This window comes from Mytilus edulis, chromosome 2 (genome assembly GCF_963676685.1).
Source record: "Mytilus edulis chromosome 2, xbMytEdul2.2, whole genome shotgun sequence".
NCBI lineage: Eukaryota > Metazoa > Mollusca > Bivalvia > Mytilida > Mytilidae > Mytilus > Mytilus edulis.
Genome location: NC_092345.1, coordinates 45,519,103 through 45,538,896, shown reverse-complemented (window position 1 = coordinate 45,538,896; position 19,794 = coordinate 45,519,103). Strand labels below are relative to the sequence as shown.

At 31.9% G+C, this 19,794-nt stretch overlaps 1 long non-coding RNA gene across 1 annotated transcript; it reads right to left on the bottom strand.

The window, feature by feature from the left end:
* Nucleotides 1-3,066: 3,066 nt before the first annotated feature.
* Nucleotides 3,067-18,574, bottom strand: LOC139512250 (uncharacterized). Its single transcript, XR_011662233.1, has 2 exons — nt 18,283-18,574; nt 3,067-4,352 (listed from the first exon to the last, which is right to left on the bottom strand). It is a non-coding gene; the product is annotated as an uncharacterized lncRNA (long non-coding RNA).
* Nucleotides 18,575-19,794: the final 1,220 nt, after the last annotated feature.

The following is a 19,794-nucleotide window of genomic DNA, read 5'->3' as shown; positions in this document are numbered from 1 at the left end:
GTTGAATACGTATATCAACTATCTTCATTACTGAATTAAAAAAAGAGTCCAAAGATTTTTTGTCAGCTTTTTCCCGTTTTATCCATTTTATACAGTAAGTATGGAGTGAGTCGTGGATGATATTACGACACTCATTCCAATTAATAATTGACGGGGGACGATATTTAGGTCCTTTACTGAGGAATGATTTTAACTCTCGGTCTTGAACGATGTTAAGATCTCCTGTTATAACATGGGAAATGGGTCCATAAATATATTCGGAATTACTGCAATTACATGAAGTAGGTGTATTTTCACTGATATTAACATCTTTACACAATTGACTATAATTAAACACAAATTTCCGGGTAGATTTCTTGTAAATATAACAAATAAGAGGTAGCTCAGTATTGTCAAAATATCCAGGAATTTGTTCTTTAACAGAATGATCGTTAAATATACCGGCAATATTTACAAAATCAAAGCCTTTATTGACATACTTAATTTTAATAAAATGCTTTTTATGATCTTCAGGGCGATCAATTTTGGAAAATAATTTAGAATAACAATATGCCATAATAATTTGAACAATTTCATACTTAGGACTGCTATATGAAATTGTTTTGCAATCCTCCAAAATTTTATTTAACTTATTAACCGGTAACGAACAGAGTTTTGTTAACAGATAATGTCTGCCGTTGTTTTTTGAAATAGAAATTAGGTCCGAAATATTGGTATGATTGGCCCGAAATTTTCTTTGATTGCGATTTGTTCTACGACCGTGAGAACGGTTTTTACGAACAGTTTTAGAAACTATATCCAAAATGTTAACGGAATTGGTTCTAGATATATTACCAATTCCCATGATATTATCATTTAGACCGAGAGGGTAAACTGTCTGTAATTTTTTAATCCAATTTAATTCAATTATTTTCCGTGATCGTACAAACTTTGAATGCGATTCACCAGGCTGCTTATTTACTACTTCTAAAGGTTGAACTGCTAAATATTTAAAAGGATGGTTGTGCTTCTTAAGGTGTTGATAAATGATACTTTTGAATTTATTTGGTCTTTTAAAACGATACAGATGTTCTTGAGTGCGTTTAGATAAATATCGTCCAGTTTCTCCTACGTACTGAATACCACACCCCGGTTTGTTTCATGTGAGTAAATAAATAATACTGTTTGTTTTTCAAGTTATATCAGTTTCAAAATTTAAAGAAAATGTGCGACCATTAAACGTGGACCTTACCGTATTGTTGGTGGAAAGACGGGGACATGTAAGTCATTTTTTGGCATGACACTTATCGATAGAAGGGTAGCCACGATTTTTATTGTTAAAAATGTTAGCGATGGTAGTATTTTTAGATAACCGATTTTGAAGATTGAGACGTGTAGATACCCTTTGAACAAGTTTAGTATTTAGTATTTTTCCATTTCTAAGCTTCATAATTGTTTTGTTAGTGAATTACATAATAAAGGAGCAAAGATTGGCGTCCAGAATATGAACCTGCATACAATAATTTAAGTTATGTAAAATTGATAAATTTGTTAGCTGAAAATGTCAAACGCTATCAGTATAAATTACCCGAAAAAGATAGTGTATATCAGGGTAGGACTGATGGCTGACTAAATAGTTGAATGGGGCTGAATATTGAAATACTGCTTTTTGATAAATATTCCTAAAGTAATGAACTAAAGCAGTTCTCGCTCGGACACACACTCATAAACACGTTTAACCCCGCCGCATTTTTGCGCTTGTCCCAAGTCAGGAGCCTCTGGCCTTTGTTAGTCTTGTATTATTTGTAATTTTAGTTTCTTGTGTACAAGATGGAGTTTAGTATGGCGTTCATTATCACTGAACTAGTATATATATTTGTTTAGGGGTTAGCTGAAGGACACCTCCGGGTGCGGGAATTTCTCGCTGTATTGAAGACCTGTTGGTGACGTTCTGCTGTTGTCTGTTCTAAGGTCGGGTTTTTGTCTCTTTGAAACATTCCCCATTTCCATTCTCAATTTTATTCAGAGTTTAGTTTGGCTTTTTATTTTCCTCTGTGATCAGATCGTCGTCTCTTTGACAATTCACCGTTTTCAGTTCTCAATTCTTTTGTAAATCACATTTTGATTAATCGATTTATTGGTGTTTTATGCCTCTTTGAGCATTTGAGCTTTTTGGCCATTTTATGGCGGTCGGCAAGGGAGACGAATTTATATAGGTTCTTCTTGTTTCCGAATCCCAGTACAAATGTATTTCTATTGTATAATATTTTGTGCACTTTTGCAAATAAAATATTGTTTAAACTTAACCTTCGACAGGAAAAACATCCGAATACCTTCTTAAAGAACATAAGTAAAAACTTAAAAGCCAATGATTTATCAGTTCGAGAGCACGTGAGGAGCTATGTGACCAAAATGGACCTTAAAAGAAAGCTAAAAATCTTTCTGCGGTCAACTGACTATACCTTATGAAGCTGTTACCTTATTTTTTTTTTAATCCTATTTTCTTAATTTATCAACGAAAAATTCATGAATCGCATAAAATATTATTTCAATAACAGGAATAGAAATAGAGAAGAATTATATTCGAAGTTCGTCAATACCAATTATTGTAAATGAGTTGTATTGCAGTGCCATCTGTTTTCTTATATAAACTGTCAAATAAAGTGTTTTTATGGACCGTGGTATAGCTCTTCAACTGTTTCGGTTCTTATCAATCTTTTGCTTTCACATATTCGATTATGAACATAATTATTTGATAACGGTAAATCTAGAAAAGCGTTTCGGACGCATGAACTTTTTTTACGTGTTGTTTTATTTTTTAGATCTCCTTTTACTTCGCCGTCAATTCGTAACAAAGTTTCTTAACTAATTTATCAGTCCAGATGCTTAACATTCATCGGAAGATATTTGATGCACGGGTAGTCAGAACCATGTCACATTAAAGGTCTGTATGGGATTTACAGAATATAGAATAATAAGTCAATAAAACAGAGAAAAAAAAAATAAAAATGATGAATAATGGTGTGCTCAAATATAAAAAATAAAGAACAATGGTAAAAATTGGGGCAAAAATGAAAGACTAATTCATAAATTAAAGAAATCAGAATTTAATGACCCACAATTCAGCAGTCACACATAGGAACTTTAAATACATGCAAGAATCCCCGAATCCTTATTTGATAGAATCACACAGACTGAACACTCAGTTATCAATTTTTATAATACCTGAATCAGATATGATAGATTAATTGATCAAAGTATTTATTTTTATTATGAAGGATCCTAATGGATTGTTTCATTTTGTTGTATCATTTATTTTGTTATAATAAGTCATGTTAAAACCAAACACTCTGTAGTCTTCCGGAAATAAATCAAAAATCAAATCCTCTGTCTTGGTATCATTGTAATATTGTAATAGTTTAGTTTTTGCGTCCTTTTTGTGATCTCGTGTAAGCTTTTCGCTTGATTGAAGCCATGCTACAACTTTTTCGTTCCATGCTCCTATCTTTTTGAAAAGTCGTTCTGTGAATGACGAAATCTCTGAAAGTTTTCCTACCATCATCTGCTCGTACAGATATTCCGGAAGTCGAACTTGCTTATCCCAGTGCCCATTTTTACAGTGTTTTATAATTTCTAGGAACTCGTAAAATGTCACTGTGCGATTAACTCTACACAATTGATACATTATATGTTGATGATGGGCCTTATCTAAATATGAAGATAATAACCGTTCTCTTGGTTCTCTGACAAATACAGCTTTTACCCATGATTCATTGTACATCATTTTTATAATTTCACAAGTATCAAAGCTTTTTAAAGTTCTCAATCCGTTTCTATGGTTATGTACTTCCGTATTATTTATACCTTGAATGAATTGAAATAACTTTTTCCAATAAGTACATGCGGACTTTTCGTTCCAAAAGAAGATTAATTTGTATTTTGGAACCACAATTGGAGAGCTCCAATACTCTTTCAATCGATATATCGCTTGTTTGCTAATTCTATAATCGCGACAGTTGTCTTCTCTTTGTTTTAGCAGCATTTCTTCTTTTTGTTTTTTTGATCGAATTTTTGTGTCTGGTTGTGTTGATGAAAGCTGTGACCATGGAAATAATTTCACGTTGTTTTGTTTCTGTAGAACTACTTTTGTTAGTAGAAAGAAAAAACACATCGCTATAGTGACGCTCATCAACACCAACTTTGCAAACCTATTTGAATCAGTGGTGAGATCACAGTTACCCATCATCTAAGTCTTTTCCGAAAACTGATTCTTGATACACTGTCCCTTATCTAAGATCGTTCATTGGCGTCTTCCAATAATGCGTTAGAAAGGTATTGATAAATACCAGCTTTAAGATAATCCTGTCGATTTGCTGTAAATATAAATGGAAATAATCATATACTTATAACAAACATTATTTTTACAGCGGATAACCGTGAGGGCATTCCGGTGTTTTCGCTATCGCCTAGATTTCCATTTCGTAATATTCGTTTTGGGTTTTTAACCGATCTATAAACATGATGAATACGTAGACATCATCCAGTGCAAACTAACATTCCTTATCGCTTGTTAAAAATTCATTATTTCTGGGAAGGTATACCTAACAATATATATGTTCCTAATTTATTCAATAAATACTCATCAAATACTTTTTAAAGAAGATAATTTAATAATATTAAAATGTTTTGTTATAAATTATGTATATACAAATAAGTGCAAAATCATTAACATCTATGCACACGCATGCGGAAGAATATCTTAAGAACGTTTCGCAATCTTAAGGAACGATAACTCTGCATGGATGATTAAACATTGTTTGCGGGAAAATACGAATGTCTACTCAAATCCATTCTATTAGAAAAATCAAATTATTACACAGTGACGTGGCCACCATACACTTATTATTATTAATTTAGTAGAATAGAATGATATTCAAATGCATGAAATTTATAAATACATAAAACTGTAGTATATTAATATAATATATAACAATAAACCAGAGTATACTGATTTGTATCACTACAATATAATACTCATTACGATGAGGATGAATTCCCTGTCATTAATTTATCATCCACGCACGAATTTGTCCCAGAAAAAAATTATACTGTACATTTACAGCCCGTAACAGAGAAGTGATCGAATTGATGTTTCTTTACCGTCAAAATTAGCTACGTTATCGACAAACTAAATTGAGTAGTAACCGAACTATTGGTACTTTAACGTTAAAAAGATTGACAATGCTGACAAACTTTCATGTGTCGATAATCAAGTGTAATACCGATAATATTGAAAATAATTCTAATAATATGAAACAAAATATGTCCATGCAACATTTCGATTGGGCGAAAAGTAGTCATTTCTTCAAAGTCAGAACAGAAAAAAAGATTTATGGAAGGACGTCTTGATAGTATTATTTCCTTTACAATTTTACCCAAAACTAAAAGAAATATACTGGTAAACAATTAGAAAGGTGTTTGATAGGAATGAAGTCCTTTATTTTTTCGGTCTACAATGTGTACCGTATGTGTGATGGATTTGAATTCAATCAATAACTTTGAAAAGTTTTCTCATATGTATACACAAAATGAAGGACTGGTATTTGTACTTCTGTTAGAATATGTCTTCGTCCGTTTCACATGCCAAATTTTTTTCTAGTACAGTTTAAACGGGAAAATTTTGTTGAGAATTTTTTTTAATATGACAAAATAACGAGCAAAACTATTTCTTGCAATGGCACACACAGAGAATATTTTTTTAGTAAAAATCAGTAAAAAAAAATTTCTCCAAAATATACCATGGCCAGGACCTGACAGTTTTTAGCAGTGTACAAATGAAAATCGTCCGGAAAACTGCGCTTGCTGTCATTTTGAGGGATCATGCAACATTTCACCTATTACCCATAAACAACATAGGTTCTCAATTACTAAAAAAAAAGTTCTAAAAGATAAATTCAAATCAGAGTAAACATATTAACTTCCTTATATCCAGTCGAATTTGTCTATAGGTTACACAAAGCTGGTTCTTAAACGTTTGTATTAGGGAAAACATTTTTCTTTGACTTTTAAAACATGTAGGGGAAACGGATTTCCTAACCATTCACATATAATATTCCGTATTTATGATTTTTTGTTCGATAACGTAAATTATACGACTTTTTTTTATGACTACGTGAACTTGTGCAATTTATTTTTGCTGGTCTTTAGGAAGACAATTTACAATTGTGCAGTGAACGGAGGCACTTATACATAACCTTATAATTCTGTTTGCATGCCAAGAAATCCTAGCTAAAAATTCCGAAGGACCTCCTACGGCACCCATTAGTAGATACAGATTTAATTTCATTCAACAAATTAATTTATGACCTTTATGCAGTCGGAAACCAGGTTGAAATAGAACAAAAGAATCGAAGCTCTTTGTTAGAGAAGGCGATAAATGTTTACTGTATTGTTTACTATTATAATAGTGACAAAATTTTTAAAAGTTAATAGAAACAAACAAAATTGCAATTTTCTTCTCAACTACGAGGTGTTTTATTTTAAAAACACCATTTGCATAAGTTTTCAATTTATCTAGTTCATAGTTAAGCAGAACAATTAGATATCAAGTCGACGACATGGGTATCTTTCAAGTTGGATGACAAAACTGCATAACCTCCGATTTTTTTGGAAAAATTACCACAGACGGAAATCATATCAATCTATTACTTCAGTCATTTTCGTGTCTGCCCTTCCATTATGTGACTGAAGAAAAAATTCCAAAAATGGGTAACAATTGTATCGAAAAGAGAAAATCGAGTGCACCGTTTAATGTTAGGGCGTGTTTGAGTTGAGTATTTTGTCTTGATATCGTACAAAGCAAGAATATTTCATACATCGTCTCGCTTCAAATTCTATCATTTTTATACATTAAAGCTACAGGTTGACGTTATAACACAAAAAAATCACAGTACTTAAAGATGAAATATATAGGTCAAGTGAAATACCTATCTAATGAGTCACAAAAACAGAGAAGGTGTGTTCGAATAGCTATTTTTTTTACTGAAAGTACTTGACGACAGTCTTTAAAGTTGGATGATGAAAATGCATATCTTCGAAAAATTCCAATTTTGTGTGTGTGACAACTAGAGTTTATAGTCTTCATACACTAAAAAAATCTAGTCTGCCCTTCCACGAAATATTTATTTATAGAATTTTTTTAAATGTTTATGAATTTTCGAAAATTCCACCTGCCAACCGATCAGACGTTAGTTTTAAGTTGAATCAATGCAGACAAGATTATTAACTGATGCTCCTTAGCTAGTTGATACATTTGTCTTTAAAAATACAACTGACATATAAGGATCGTAATGGTGCAATATGGATAAATTTATCGTTTTCCAAAAGCAAAATTTGTAGCGCGTCATCCCTACAATGGCTTCCGTTTCTACGATTGTGAAAATGAACTAGCGTAATGGGGAGATAATTTTGACGAAGTAGGATCCTGACTGTGTACGTCTCGCTAAGAACACGACCATATACCAAATGGTCAATATTAATCATCCATGTAATTTGCTCTATGGGATATTTGCAGAATTTCAACGGAGGCAATTTCTTGGCATGGTTAAGTTTTATATTTAGTTAGGAAAGTTTTCATTTTATTTCAGGTCCCGCGCGCTAGGTTGTGGCGTCACGTGGCGAGGCTTTATAATAGCGAAAACTTATTTCTTTCTTTTTAGGTGGAGACGTTAGACAGACAACATGTATATAACGAGGGAATACACACGATGTATATTTCTTATGTCATTGTAGGAAATTGACGTTTCGATCACAGTTCACGAGCAGTGAATGTTTTGGATTTAATTTATCCTGTGTAACTTTACGATCATTGATTATCTTCTTACAATGTACATTTCTCATAGCAGCTTGTAACACAAATTTTAATATAATATAGGAGCAGACATTTTATTGTAGGATTTCATTGAGATTAATGGACCTAGAGAGCGATTTTTATGGCATTGCAATTTCTTTTCTCTACGGAAATTCTTGGGAGGTAGCTACACCACGTTGTTTTGTGAAGTTTTAATACATGTATGCCCAATATGCTGACTACAAATATTTAGGTCGATTGGACTTGTAGTTTCAGAGTATATCAGATAACTTGCAAGCATGTGGATTTTTTTCAGAAGAGATCTATGTAAATACAATATTAAAGAGAAAAAAAAAACGGAGTTGTCGTTCTTCTCCGTTGAAAGGATAGATAGCACACAGCTTCATTCAACAGTTGTAAATGGAGGGTAAAAACAAATGGGGGGGGGGGGCAAAAGGATTTTTTTTTTAAATAAAAACGGTGCATACAAATGGTTAAAAACGCCGTTTTACAATATGAATCAATTGCTTAAAAAAAAGCAATTGTAAAACGGTCTCTCCCCCCCCCCCATAAGAAACATGATTGATTGCTTAATGTGTGTGTGTGTGTGTGTTTGTTTGTTTCTTTCTTTCTTTCTTTCTGCAAGGGTTCATATTATTGTGTTACCGGGAAACAAAAATAAATTCCCAATATATAAATATACATGTATGAATATATATGTATTATATGTCGTGTACATGATTGGATTTTGTAGATATAACTACCGCACAGAAAAAGTATCATGGATTTCGAGGCTTTCATATTCAAGGTTTTGAATTCTACCCTTGTTGAAAACCTGTGGAGACCTCTACAGTTCCTTAACACATCAATTATTTTTTTGGCAAATTGAGTGCCGTCTCCCTGAACATGCTAATACTTAAGTCATATCTTTTCATTTTCATAATATTTTTTTTTTTATATTTTTTATAAGTTTCAGTATATCATGTCAAATTTCTTTAATTTGATAGTTTTTCTTTAGTTACAAATGTAGCTCCATGTCTGATGGTGAAATAAAAATTAATGTCTCAGAAAGTGGTGAATTAGTTTCCATAAATGACAGATGAATCGGGCCAAGCTTAGTAACTTACAGTAAACAGACTACTGTAACATTGACGCACTCGTCGAACTGTTTAAAAGATGTGTGTTTATGACCAAAAATGTATATACAACTTCATTTATAAATTAATCTGAATCTCATAGCGCGTCTTCACAATAATGAAGGTTATAAAAAAAAATCTATAACCAGCAGATCTATACTTCTATAAAGAAAGTATTCTTGTACAAAAGGGTATTTATTATAAAATGGTCCTAACTAGAGAATAAATAGTTTATCACAGAAATCTTAAACGGAAGTTTCGACAATTTTAAACTTAACAGAAGAGATTTGAAAATAAATTTAACTTTAAATTAAAAACCAATTGTTCAGAGAACCATTGATGGTCTTTCCACCAGTAATGATTTTTTTATATGAAAATATTAAAATTTGGTTTTAAATGTCAGTTTCAGCGTCAAATGACAACTTATTGTACGCTGATTCCAAAAATATAAGGTTTCTATACAATAAGATATAAATAAGGGAGATAATTGTTTACTTCCGGTTCAAAATATGTTTCTTCCGGTACTGTCTTATAGTTTACTTGACGCTGATTCCAAAAACATATGGTTTTACATACTTTTACAATAATTTATTACAAAAATTAGCTACTTCCGGTTAGCTTTTTCAATTGCAACCTAATGCAAAAAGTCTAATAGCTTTAACATGAATACATATGAGGTAAAAGCAAAGGTCAAAATCCAGAACGTTAAATTAACATATGACCTTGAGCTCAATTTCAAGGTCATGAACCAAGGACCTCAAATCAAAAGACTCTAGGTCTTTACTTTATATTGTTAATGAGTTATATTACCATACGACTGATATTAGATATAAAAGGGGGAAAAACTCGCAGCAAATGTTTACGTACCCTTTCGACTAAAATTTATGTGTAACTACATGTGGCGACTAACAATTATGTGAAAATATTTTGTCGATATCTAATCAGATTTCTGAAAATAACAGATAACAAGCCAAAATCAAAAATTTAATCATGACCTTGACCTTTGACCTTGACCTCATTTTCATTTTTTTGGACCAAGGACCTCAAATCAAAAGACCTTAGGCCTCTAACACTTGTGGTTTTCAAGTTAAAAATGCATATCACTTATATCAAATATAAAAGGGGAAATAACTCTCATATGGAGTCTCCGGATAGCTTCAGACAAAATAAATCAAATCATCCTGAGGATATAACGAGCAATTTGGTAAAATAAATTTGTCGGTTTCTTATACGGTTGTGAATATTAAGCGATAACAAGAAAAACAGTGTTCGGGGAGATAACTCTTACACTGAAAAGATTTTGGTTACGCGGTGTCAGTTACAAAAGCGTAATAACTGTTCGATATCATATACCATATGTCTAAGCGACATCTTGAGAAACAAAAAAACAGCGAAGGAACAAAAAGTTGGCAGAAGAAAAAAAATAATAATCAGAAGAAGACCAATAGGTCTTTCCACGGAAAAGTGGAAAGACCTAATAAACACTGAAATAATTTTAATACCTCGAAGTTGTAAAGAATAAACCAACAATCTCAATCTTTAAAAGTGTCTTCATTGCACTAACCGACGAATTCATGTTAGAAACAGTGGATGTGACTCCAATAAATTCATTATCATTGTAGTCATGAATATTTATCGCTTATATTAAATTGATAAAGATTTTATCGAGGTCGCACCAACTGTTTCTACAGCTAAGATCAGTTACATGTAACATGATCTCGTCGATTCGCACGACGAATCCATTGTTTATGACAGAACACACATTCTAGATTATGTATTTTTGTTTCCGTCAGTTCGAAAGTATTTGATCATTCCAATTCCTTTGTATTTCATAACATGTGTCATGAACAATGACATATGTTCGATTCAACGATGATTTCCTCGTAACAAATGATAGAAATTTCGGAGATCCCGTATTTGATCCTTTACTGTTAAAATGAAAATGCCAATGACAGAGGTTGATTATAAAAAAAATTTTACTGTGTTAAAAAAAACTTCGACTTAAACAATGAAAACTTACACGTTGGACATGAAATATTTTGTCGATGAAGAAAATTAAATTATGGCACTTCTGAAATAAGTTTGTCGATAACGTAACTTATTCTGACGGTAAAGAAACGCGAATTCTATCACTACTCTGTTACGGGCTGTACCTCACTTTCAGGTATAGAGATGTGATTTTTTTCAAAGACAAGTTCTTGTCGTACCATCCACAAGAACCTGCGGTCGTTCGATGTTCAGTACTTCAGTACTTTGATTTTGACATATAAAACTTATATAAACAGCGCTTTAAAAAAATTCATTTTAAGATGTACTACATGTGCCTCATGCAGACTGTGGTGAAACCTTATATATCCATCTCAGTCTTTGTTTCTTTTGATTGTTAAACTGTCTGTTAGCTGTAAAATTCTTGCATCTAAATTTCATCCTTAAATACTATTTATTATTTAAAGGGAAACTTCGCAAAAAAATCAAAAATTGATATTATGTCCATTCTGTATAAAAATGCTCAAATTTATAGATATTAAAGTTTTATTCCGCTAAATAAGAGATCACCATCGATTTTAAATTTTGAGTATCAGTTCTCTACTCTCCGCCATCTTGTCACCTTCTCCGATGAAAAATCACGATATGTCAATAAACCACAAAGGAACAAAACTACAGTAAACGATGTAGTCGTAATTGCGTGTCGATATCTTGTCAATCGTACGGTTGTTTTATCTGACTGACTAACTTGATACGGAAAATGGTCTTATATTTTTAAATAACCATATAGTCTGTTATTTTTAAACTGATAATATTGTAATTAGTTAAAAAGTCAAAGTTCAAATCATAAAATGATAAATAAGTGTTCCGTGGAAATTGTTTTCGAAAATCTAATTCGTTCATAATTCTTTCAAGTAATAAACTTTATTTAAATAAATTCGGATCTTCCCTCATCTGATCACCAGCATGGCTAAAGGTATTACTCCCAAAGGTATTGGAAGGGGTGTAAGGTGACACGTCCAGGTATTCAATCGATTTCCTGTCCGGCGGGCTTACAAGTTCATGCATCGTTTCACTTCTGTAGGTATTGATCAGTGTACACGACCGTTACTTATAACTTTCCATTTTGAACTATCAGGTGCATGTATAATATACATTTTTGTCTTGCGTGTCCGAAAGTGATATAATATACAAGTCATTACTGAACTCATACGCTTGTTTATAAATAACATTTCTGGTGTAAAGAATATTATTTATAAAAAAAAAATAATACAAAAAAAAATAATTGAAGAAATACAAATCTATTTACATATTTTTCCAAGGGTTAATTTGGGAAAATGTAATATATACTCGTTGTCAATAGTTTAGGACAGATTGGAACATACCAGAATTATTGATCTAAAAAAATGTGCGCACTTGTCGACGATTCGTGTATACATACGCCTGGTAGAAAGTTACGGAACTAGTCAGTAGCGCTATTTAAAATATGTATACATGTATACATTGAACATAAGAAAGAAACATACATTTTGTGTAAATTGTGGTAAAAGTTTTGTAAATAGACTAGTCCACGTATGCCAACAGTATGTAATCAACGAATTCGATAGACTATTGTATACCAAAAGAAGAAGAAGAAAAAAAAGAAACAATTTGATTTAAATACAGGTCAATTTATAACTTGCTTTGGTTCATCGAAGTTAAGAACATAGTAAACTCACAGATTTATATATCAATTAAATTGTTCTCGAATAAAGGACGAAATTCGTCATCATCACAATTGTTCCAACATTCATGTAAAATATATGCAACTGGACGTACACTAATAATCCCCAAGGAATGTGAATATTTTCTAGGAAAGCTATTGAGTATCAATTTCGGGATTTATTTTCTTTCTTGATATTCAATGACAGCAATTTAAAGAATAAACTGCTTGTCGGATATTTGTCCGCTTTAGGGGTATTCTTGCAAGTTGAACAGACTTATAATAACATTCAAAAAGAGGGAAAGATAACATTAAATTCGTTGTCTTTTAATTTTAAACATCGTTGATCAAATAGTTATTTAAGTATATATATACGTTGGGAGACGACGATTATTATAGTTGTCTCAGATTTTAATAAGGACGTTCCCGATTATGAATAAATTTGGTTGACGTTTATCACACTTGAAAAGAATATCTATTCGTAATTTTTCGATTCCATTACAAAAATATTTTTTTCTTTATTCGTACATATTATATTCCGCTTCGGTAGAGTTATCTTCAGATAGTTTCATATATTAATTAATACATGGCTTTCAAAAGTCTAAATGTAAGTGTTCTCGTACATTTTTTCGCCTAATAAAGACAAATAAAAATGATTTAGTAAAGCTATTTCTAATTTCTAAGTCCCCCTTTTTTATGAGACATAAATCAAGGACAAGACTTGTATATCATTTCATTCTGACATATGAATTAAGTTTCCCGTCTTTAACCGAAAATTGTGTATTTCTTAGTAAATTAACTTATTTGAATTCAAATAAATAATAGCACCAAATATAATTAAATAATTCCACGGCGACCAATTTTTATTTGTCACCAACTTGAATATGTATTTTTAATGTGTGTATTAAATGCTACCACTGATCCGAATAGACAGTCACACCTGGCAAGGTGTGCCCTAGAGGCGTGGTTAAATACCGAAGTGCAAATAACAATTTACCTTTCAACAAGCCATCTACGAGTATTGCCACAGAACCGTGAATACACACATCGTATAAACCTAGCCATAGCAGAGATAGTAAAAGGTCAATAATAGTACACCAACATATTGTCTTTACAGATTATTGTACTTTAATTTGTTCACCTTATCAGTCCGAAAAATGCATTTATTAAAAATAAATTTATAACTTTTTGTGTTGTCTACAAAAATAATTCGAATATATACGTTTAACATAGATAATTTATCTCACGAATGAGTACAATTGAACGTCTGTGCGTTTTATCTTCTTATTATCGGATGGTTATTAGATAAAGCATAAGTCATCGGCGCGCTTACGATTACGTTAAAATATGATTAAAAACCAAGACTTTTAATGATTGTATTTTAAATCCCGGCATGCAAAAATCAGGAGAAAACGTCACGACCTACAGGAAGTAGTTGATATTTTTTCATTAATTATTGAATTTCTCCTTTATTACTGCACATATAGCGACAAAACTTTGTGAATATATATATTATGTCATAATGAACATATTTAAACCATAAGTAAAAAATCGTGAATTTTCCCTTTAAGGAAAAGGAAACCTCGTTCACCAAACGTGAAATAACGTGATCAAGAGTATATAGATATAAGAAGATGTGGTTTGAGTGCCCATGCGACATCCCTCCATCCAAGTCACAAGTTGTAAACAGTAAACTGTTATAGGTAAAAGAACGGCCTTGTATACACGAAGCCTTGGCTTACATTGAAAAGCAAGCTATAAAGAGCCCCCAAAATGACAAGTGTAAACCCATTCATAAGGAAAACCAACGGTATAAATCTACATTAAAAACGAAAATCGAGCAACACATATGAACAACATCATGCAAGGCCAAAATACGTAAGGATTGTTACAATTCAACCTTATAAGAATTATCATGTATAATGTTATATATAGTCCTTGTGTATGTATAAAATGAAGGTTTATGTAAAACTTAATTCCATAACATTCAACTTGAAGGCTTTAGTCTTAGATGCAGGATTTTTTTAATTAGTTGTTAGTGGCTTTTAATTAGCTGTTAGTAACTGCGAGTACTATCAGATCTGAACTTAGTGTCTTTTTGTTGTTTGGATGTACAAGTACCCGACCACGTCAACTTGTATTTGTAATAAAAAAAAAATCCATCTAATGAGTTAAGTCTTTTTCAACTGATTTTTATAGTTCGTTCTTATGTTGTACTGTTACACCATTGTCCCAGGTTAGGTGAGGGTTGGGATCCCACTGCCATGTTAAACCCCGCAACATTATGTATGTATGTGCCTGTCCCAAGTCAGATGCATCTACTTCATTGGTGATCGTTTGTTTATGTGTTACATAAATGTTTTTCGTTCAGTTTTTGAACTTAAATAAGGCCGTTAGTTTTCTCGTTTAAATTGTTTTACATTGACATTTCGGGGCCTTTTATAGCTGACTATGCGTTAGGGGTCTTACTCACTGTTGAAGGCCGTACGATGATCTATAGTTGTTAACTTCTGTCTCATTTGGTCTCTTGTGGAGAGTTGTCTCATTGGCAATCATACCACATCTTCTTTTTTATAGTACCATATTTAGTTTGAAATATACGCCCTTAAACAAAATCTTATTTCTTTTTTTATATTTTGAGGGGGTTATCACGAAATTTAAAACCCGCAAATGTATCGACAATATGTCACAAATACAAAAATTAATGTATCTTGTGACTGGGTTATGTGTTGACATAGAACAACACACACACGCAATGAATAAATCGACTTGTCTGCACCGACCCCAACTCTTGAATGAACTTTGCAACAGTAAGCTTGATCATATATGATTTTTATAGTTTAGAATTGAATACAGTTGTACCGAGTTGGAACTGCTCAGTATAATACTAAATCTAATCTGCCATTTCGAAATAATAAAACAGTTTATTTAACAAACCAAAAATTACTTGAAAACAACAAGACGAAAATATCCCTAAATGAGTGACAAAGGATTACAGAAAAATTAGCACATAGGTAAAAATGAACAATAGAACATATAGACTTGTTCGTCGAATTAAATAGATATAACTAGATGTGTCAAAGCGACACGAATGGTCCCGTATAACTGTGATTTTCAACAATTTATCAAGTCCATAGCCCGTAATTTCGGCATAAATTAGCCCAGCGGAACAAAAATTAAACTTGATCTGTAACTCATCTTGGTTAATTCACATGCCAAAAATCATCTCAATATCTGAAAGCGTTTAGAAAAAAGTCCGTATAACTGTGATTTTCAACAATTTATCAAAATCCAAAGCCCATAATTTCGGCAAAAATTAGCGGAGCGGAGTGGAACGAAACTTAAACTTGATCTGTAACTCATCAAGAACAACTCACATACCAAAAATCATCCCAATATCTGAAGGCGTTTAGAAAAAAACCTCCGTATAATGGTTTGTTGCGGAATGACGGAATGACAGAATGACGGAATGACGCAAACTCCCCGATAGTTCCAGCTCCGATCCGCATATGGGTCCGCATACTACTCTACACTAATGGAGTAAAGGAAAATAGTTCCTGAACGGAAACGATCACTGTACGGAGTTTGGGAATGAAGGAATTACACGGACAAGGGTAAAACTATAAATTCGTTGCGGGGCCATTAAAATACTAGTTAAATGCCGCGACAAAAAAAAAATGAAACATGATATTAGATTAACCTTCAAACTTGATCTAAACCTTTCAAAATAAAAATAAAGTAAAGACAGAAAAGTTAATACACCTTATCGCTAAACAGTCATTTATACAACTTCCTGTTTGGGTCACCGGCCGAAAAATGGAGGTCATCAGTAGTGAGCTGAGGGAGAAAAAACGAAAGTGGTCATCAAGAAACTTTGATATAGTATGATCCACTTTTTTCGAAATTAAAATTGAAGTAAAAATATATTTTGTTTGAAGTATTTACGGTAGTTTAATTAAACAGGTCCCATTAAAAAGTATCATGCATAGTGCATTGTTTAAACAGGGTCCCAGATAGCTTCAACTGGATGAAAAAGATCCGGAATGGAATAAATAGCGATTAGGTGTATTGGTTCAATTGATAAAAAAAAAAACATATCGGAACTCCCGTTTTTTTTTATAAATATAAAAATACAAACCTTTTTTTTAAAATGCTATATGAATAGGTACAGTCAATTTTCTTAGTATTTTGGTTTATTCAAAGGATAAATTCGAAAGGTTGCTGTTACCTAGCACGTTTTATGACAATTCGAGTCGAAATTAAAATCGGCAAAATGCCAAGGCAGAGAGAGATTGTCCATCATATCGCATCTTCTTGTTTCTATATCGATAAATAAACAAGACCCTCTCGTCCTGTAAAATTTGCATTTTTTTTTCGAAACAAGTCAGAAAAATCATAAAACTCTTACCGCTTTTCAGGGGAAAAAAGGTCCTTTTTCTCAACTGTAACTCTGGGTGAAACGGATACAAATGAACTCATCATAGATACTAGGATTAATTATTTGTATATTTTTGACGTGGTTTAACATGCAGAACGATTTTTAATGGGACTACGATAAGTCCGAATTGATAAATATTTTTCTAATGAATTACAATAACTTAATTTAGAATATTATGTTGTTATTTTTATTTAAAATACATTTAATAGAATTGCTTTTTTCACCTAATGAAATAGAAGAATAAAAGTTAATGAAAATTTAAATTACCTATATAAATAGCTATTATACTATTGTTTACAAACATGTATCTACAGGTCAAATTTTAGAATTGATATAAACAACTGCCCTGGAGCAGATTTTCACCTGTACATGAATTTGGATCAAAATCAATTAAATGGTCTGTTCACAAACAATTTAAATAAAATAGATCTTTACAAGTTAATATTTCAAAATGACTAGATCAAAAAATGTATATACAAGTATATATATAAGTAATAGTTATCCCATTCGGACTTGGTGTGTCAGTGTAAGATCACCCCGATGGCCGGAGGGGATAACTATTTTACATCCCAGCTGCTCTAGATTATATAAAAAAAACATTTACAATTCATGAAATCTTGTTTAGACCACCACACAAGCATTATAATATACTTTATATATTACTATATAATATATACCCTTTATGACCCCCGAACACGATGTTTAAATACGAAACCATGTCAGCTCGCCCCACTAGCCAATTTGCCCCACACTTAATCGCCCCACTCTTGTGCACCAACTCGCCACACTTATGAAAAAGGTTAAATCCCATTGAATATAGGTCTGCCAACTCGCCCCACTTATGAAAAAAACAGAAAATACACGATGGATTTATTCGTGACAACTTACCCCATTTATCAGAGACAGTCTTCACTTAGTACTAAAGTGGGTTACTTTTATTAAAAATATGGCCGTTGTTTCCACATAAATTATGTGTTTGTTATGTTTTGCCTAAAACTTGATTCTTTAATTAAACACAATATTTATACATTTATCAAAAAAAAAGTAAGCATCTAATGTTTAATGGTCTGAATTCAAATATTTATACAGTGAGTTTTATAATTATAAAAAAGGTTCAAATAGCGGGATTTATATAACATTTTGAGCTTCTTTTTTTTTTTAAAAGTAAGATAATATAAGTATTAAATTTTACCTGAAGCAGAAGAAATTAAAAACTCAAATGTTTGAACAATTTATCCTTTTGGTCCCTCACGAACTATGTCAGTTCTATTTCATTCCCTCCATTAAAATGACCAGTACCTTTGTTTTCCGTTCACTTCATTATGAAAGAAGGATCACTCCATTATGAAAGAAGGACTCTTATTATGGTTTGAATATTACAATCCGAAAGGATAGTTTTGTAAGGTCACTCGGAAGTGTGACTATGTCGGACAATACTTGGTCATGTTTTATGCAGGTTAAATCCCTCAACATCGCCTTGGGCTTTAAATCTTCATGAAACATGACCAAGCATTGTTTAAACTTTAAATAGCGAGTATACTTATTATGAAAAAAGGGATTATCATTCTCTTACAAACTTAGAATATTGTGAAGTGATAAAGGGTCAAATGATCTCTTGATTGGTTATATTCAAGAATTAGTTTCATTGTCAGTGCAATGTTGATAATTAATGCATGACTTCCTCTTTAGGCATTTCATTTATGGATAAGTTTTAGTGATGCAAGAAATTTCTCAAAATTTTGAAAAATATAAAAGATTGTGTTTTAGGCAGAAGTTGAAACAACAGTACAATATGAAAATTAATGATAAGAAATATAAAAAGAGGAAGGAATGTTAAACATTTAATATTTAAGGGAGGAGTTATCTTCTGTTTATTTACAATTCAAATCAATAAATTCAATATGTCTATAAGAGTTCCGGCGTTCCATATCCCGAGGGTATCACCTGCCTGAAATGTATTATCAATGATATGATATTGAAATACTAATAGTACTGCAACTGACATCGAAAAAGACGCTTAGTTAACGAGTTTAATGGTCCGGAATAACACACGGCTGCAAATTGTTTAAAATGATAGAATAATATCTATATTTTAATTTCCGTCGGGTCGTAAAAAGTTTCTATTGTCACATTTTTGTATTTTATCCCCTTTAATGGGGGTACCCCCTCAATTTACGGTTTTGGGTAGTTACCTTAAAATCCAAAAATATATTTTTTGGTTAAATTTTCCGCTATTTTCGTAAATATTTTCTATGCACATATCATAAAGGATCATCGGAATGATGAAGACATTAATATTATACCATCTCCAAGTAAAACTTTCAAACTTAAAGTTGGCTGTTTATTAGATAGAAATTTAACGCGTTTTTCTTTGAAAACGAGAAAACATATGATTCAAAAACAGTATTTGACATTTGAGAGGACACAACATATTATTGCGATACTGCATGCAAATTTTGTTGGGCAAATTCCAAACAATTTTGTCAAAAACTCAAAGATAAAAACATCATTTGTACCTTTTTTAATTACGCAAATTTCCTATCCGTCAATCAGCTCCACCATTTATTTTTTCATTCACAATCAATTTGATAGTTTCGATGTGATAATGTAGATTTTGTAGGAGAAGTTAATTTATTTTTGAGTGATTTGAATATATATAGTAGTTCTTTCGTGTATTTTATGTAAATAAGTTATATTTTTGTTA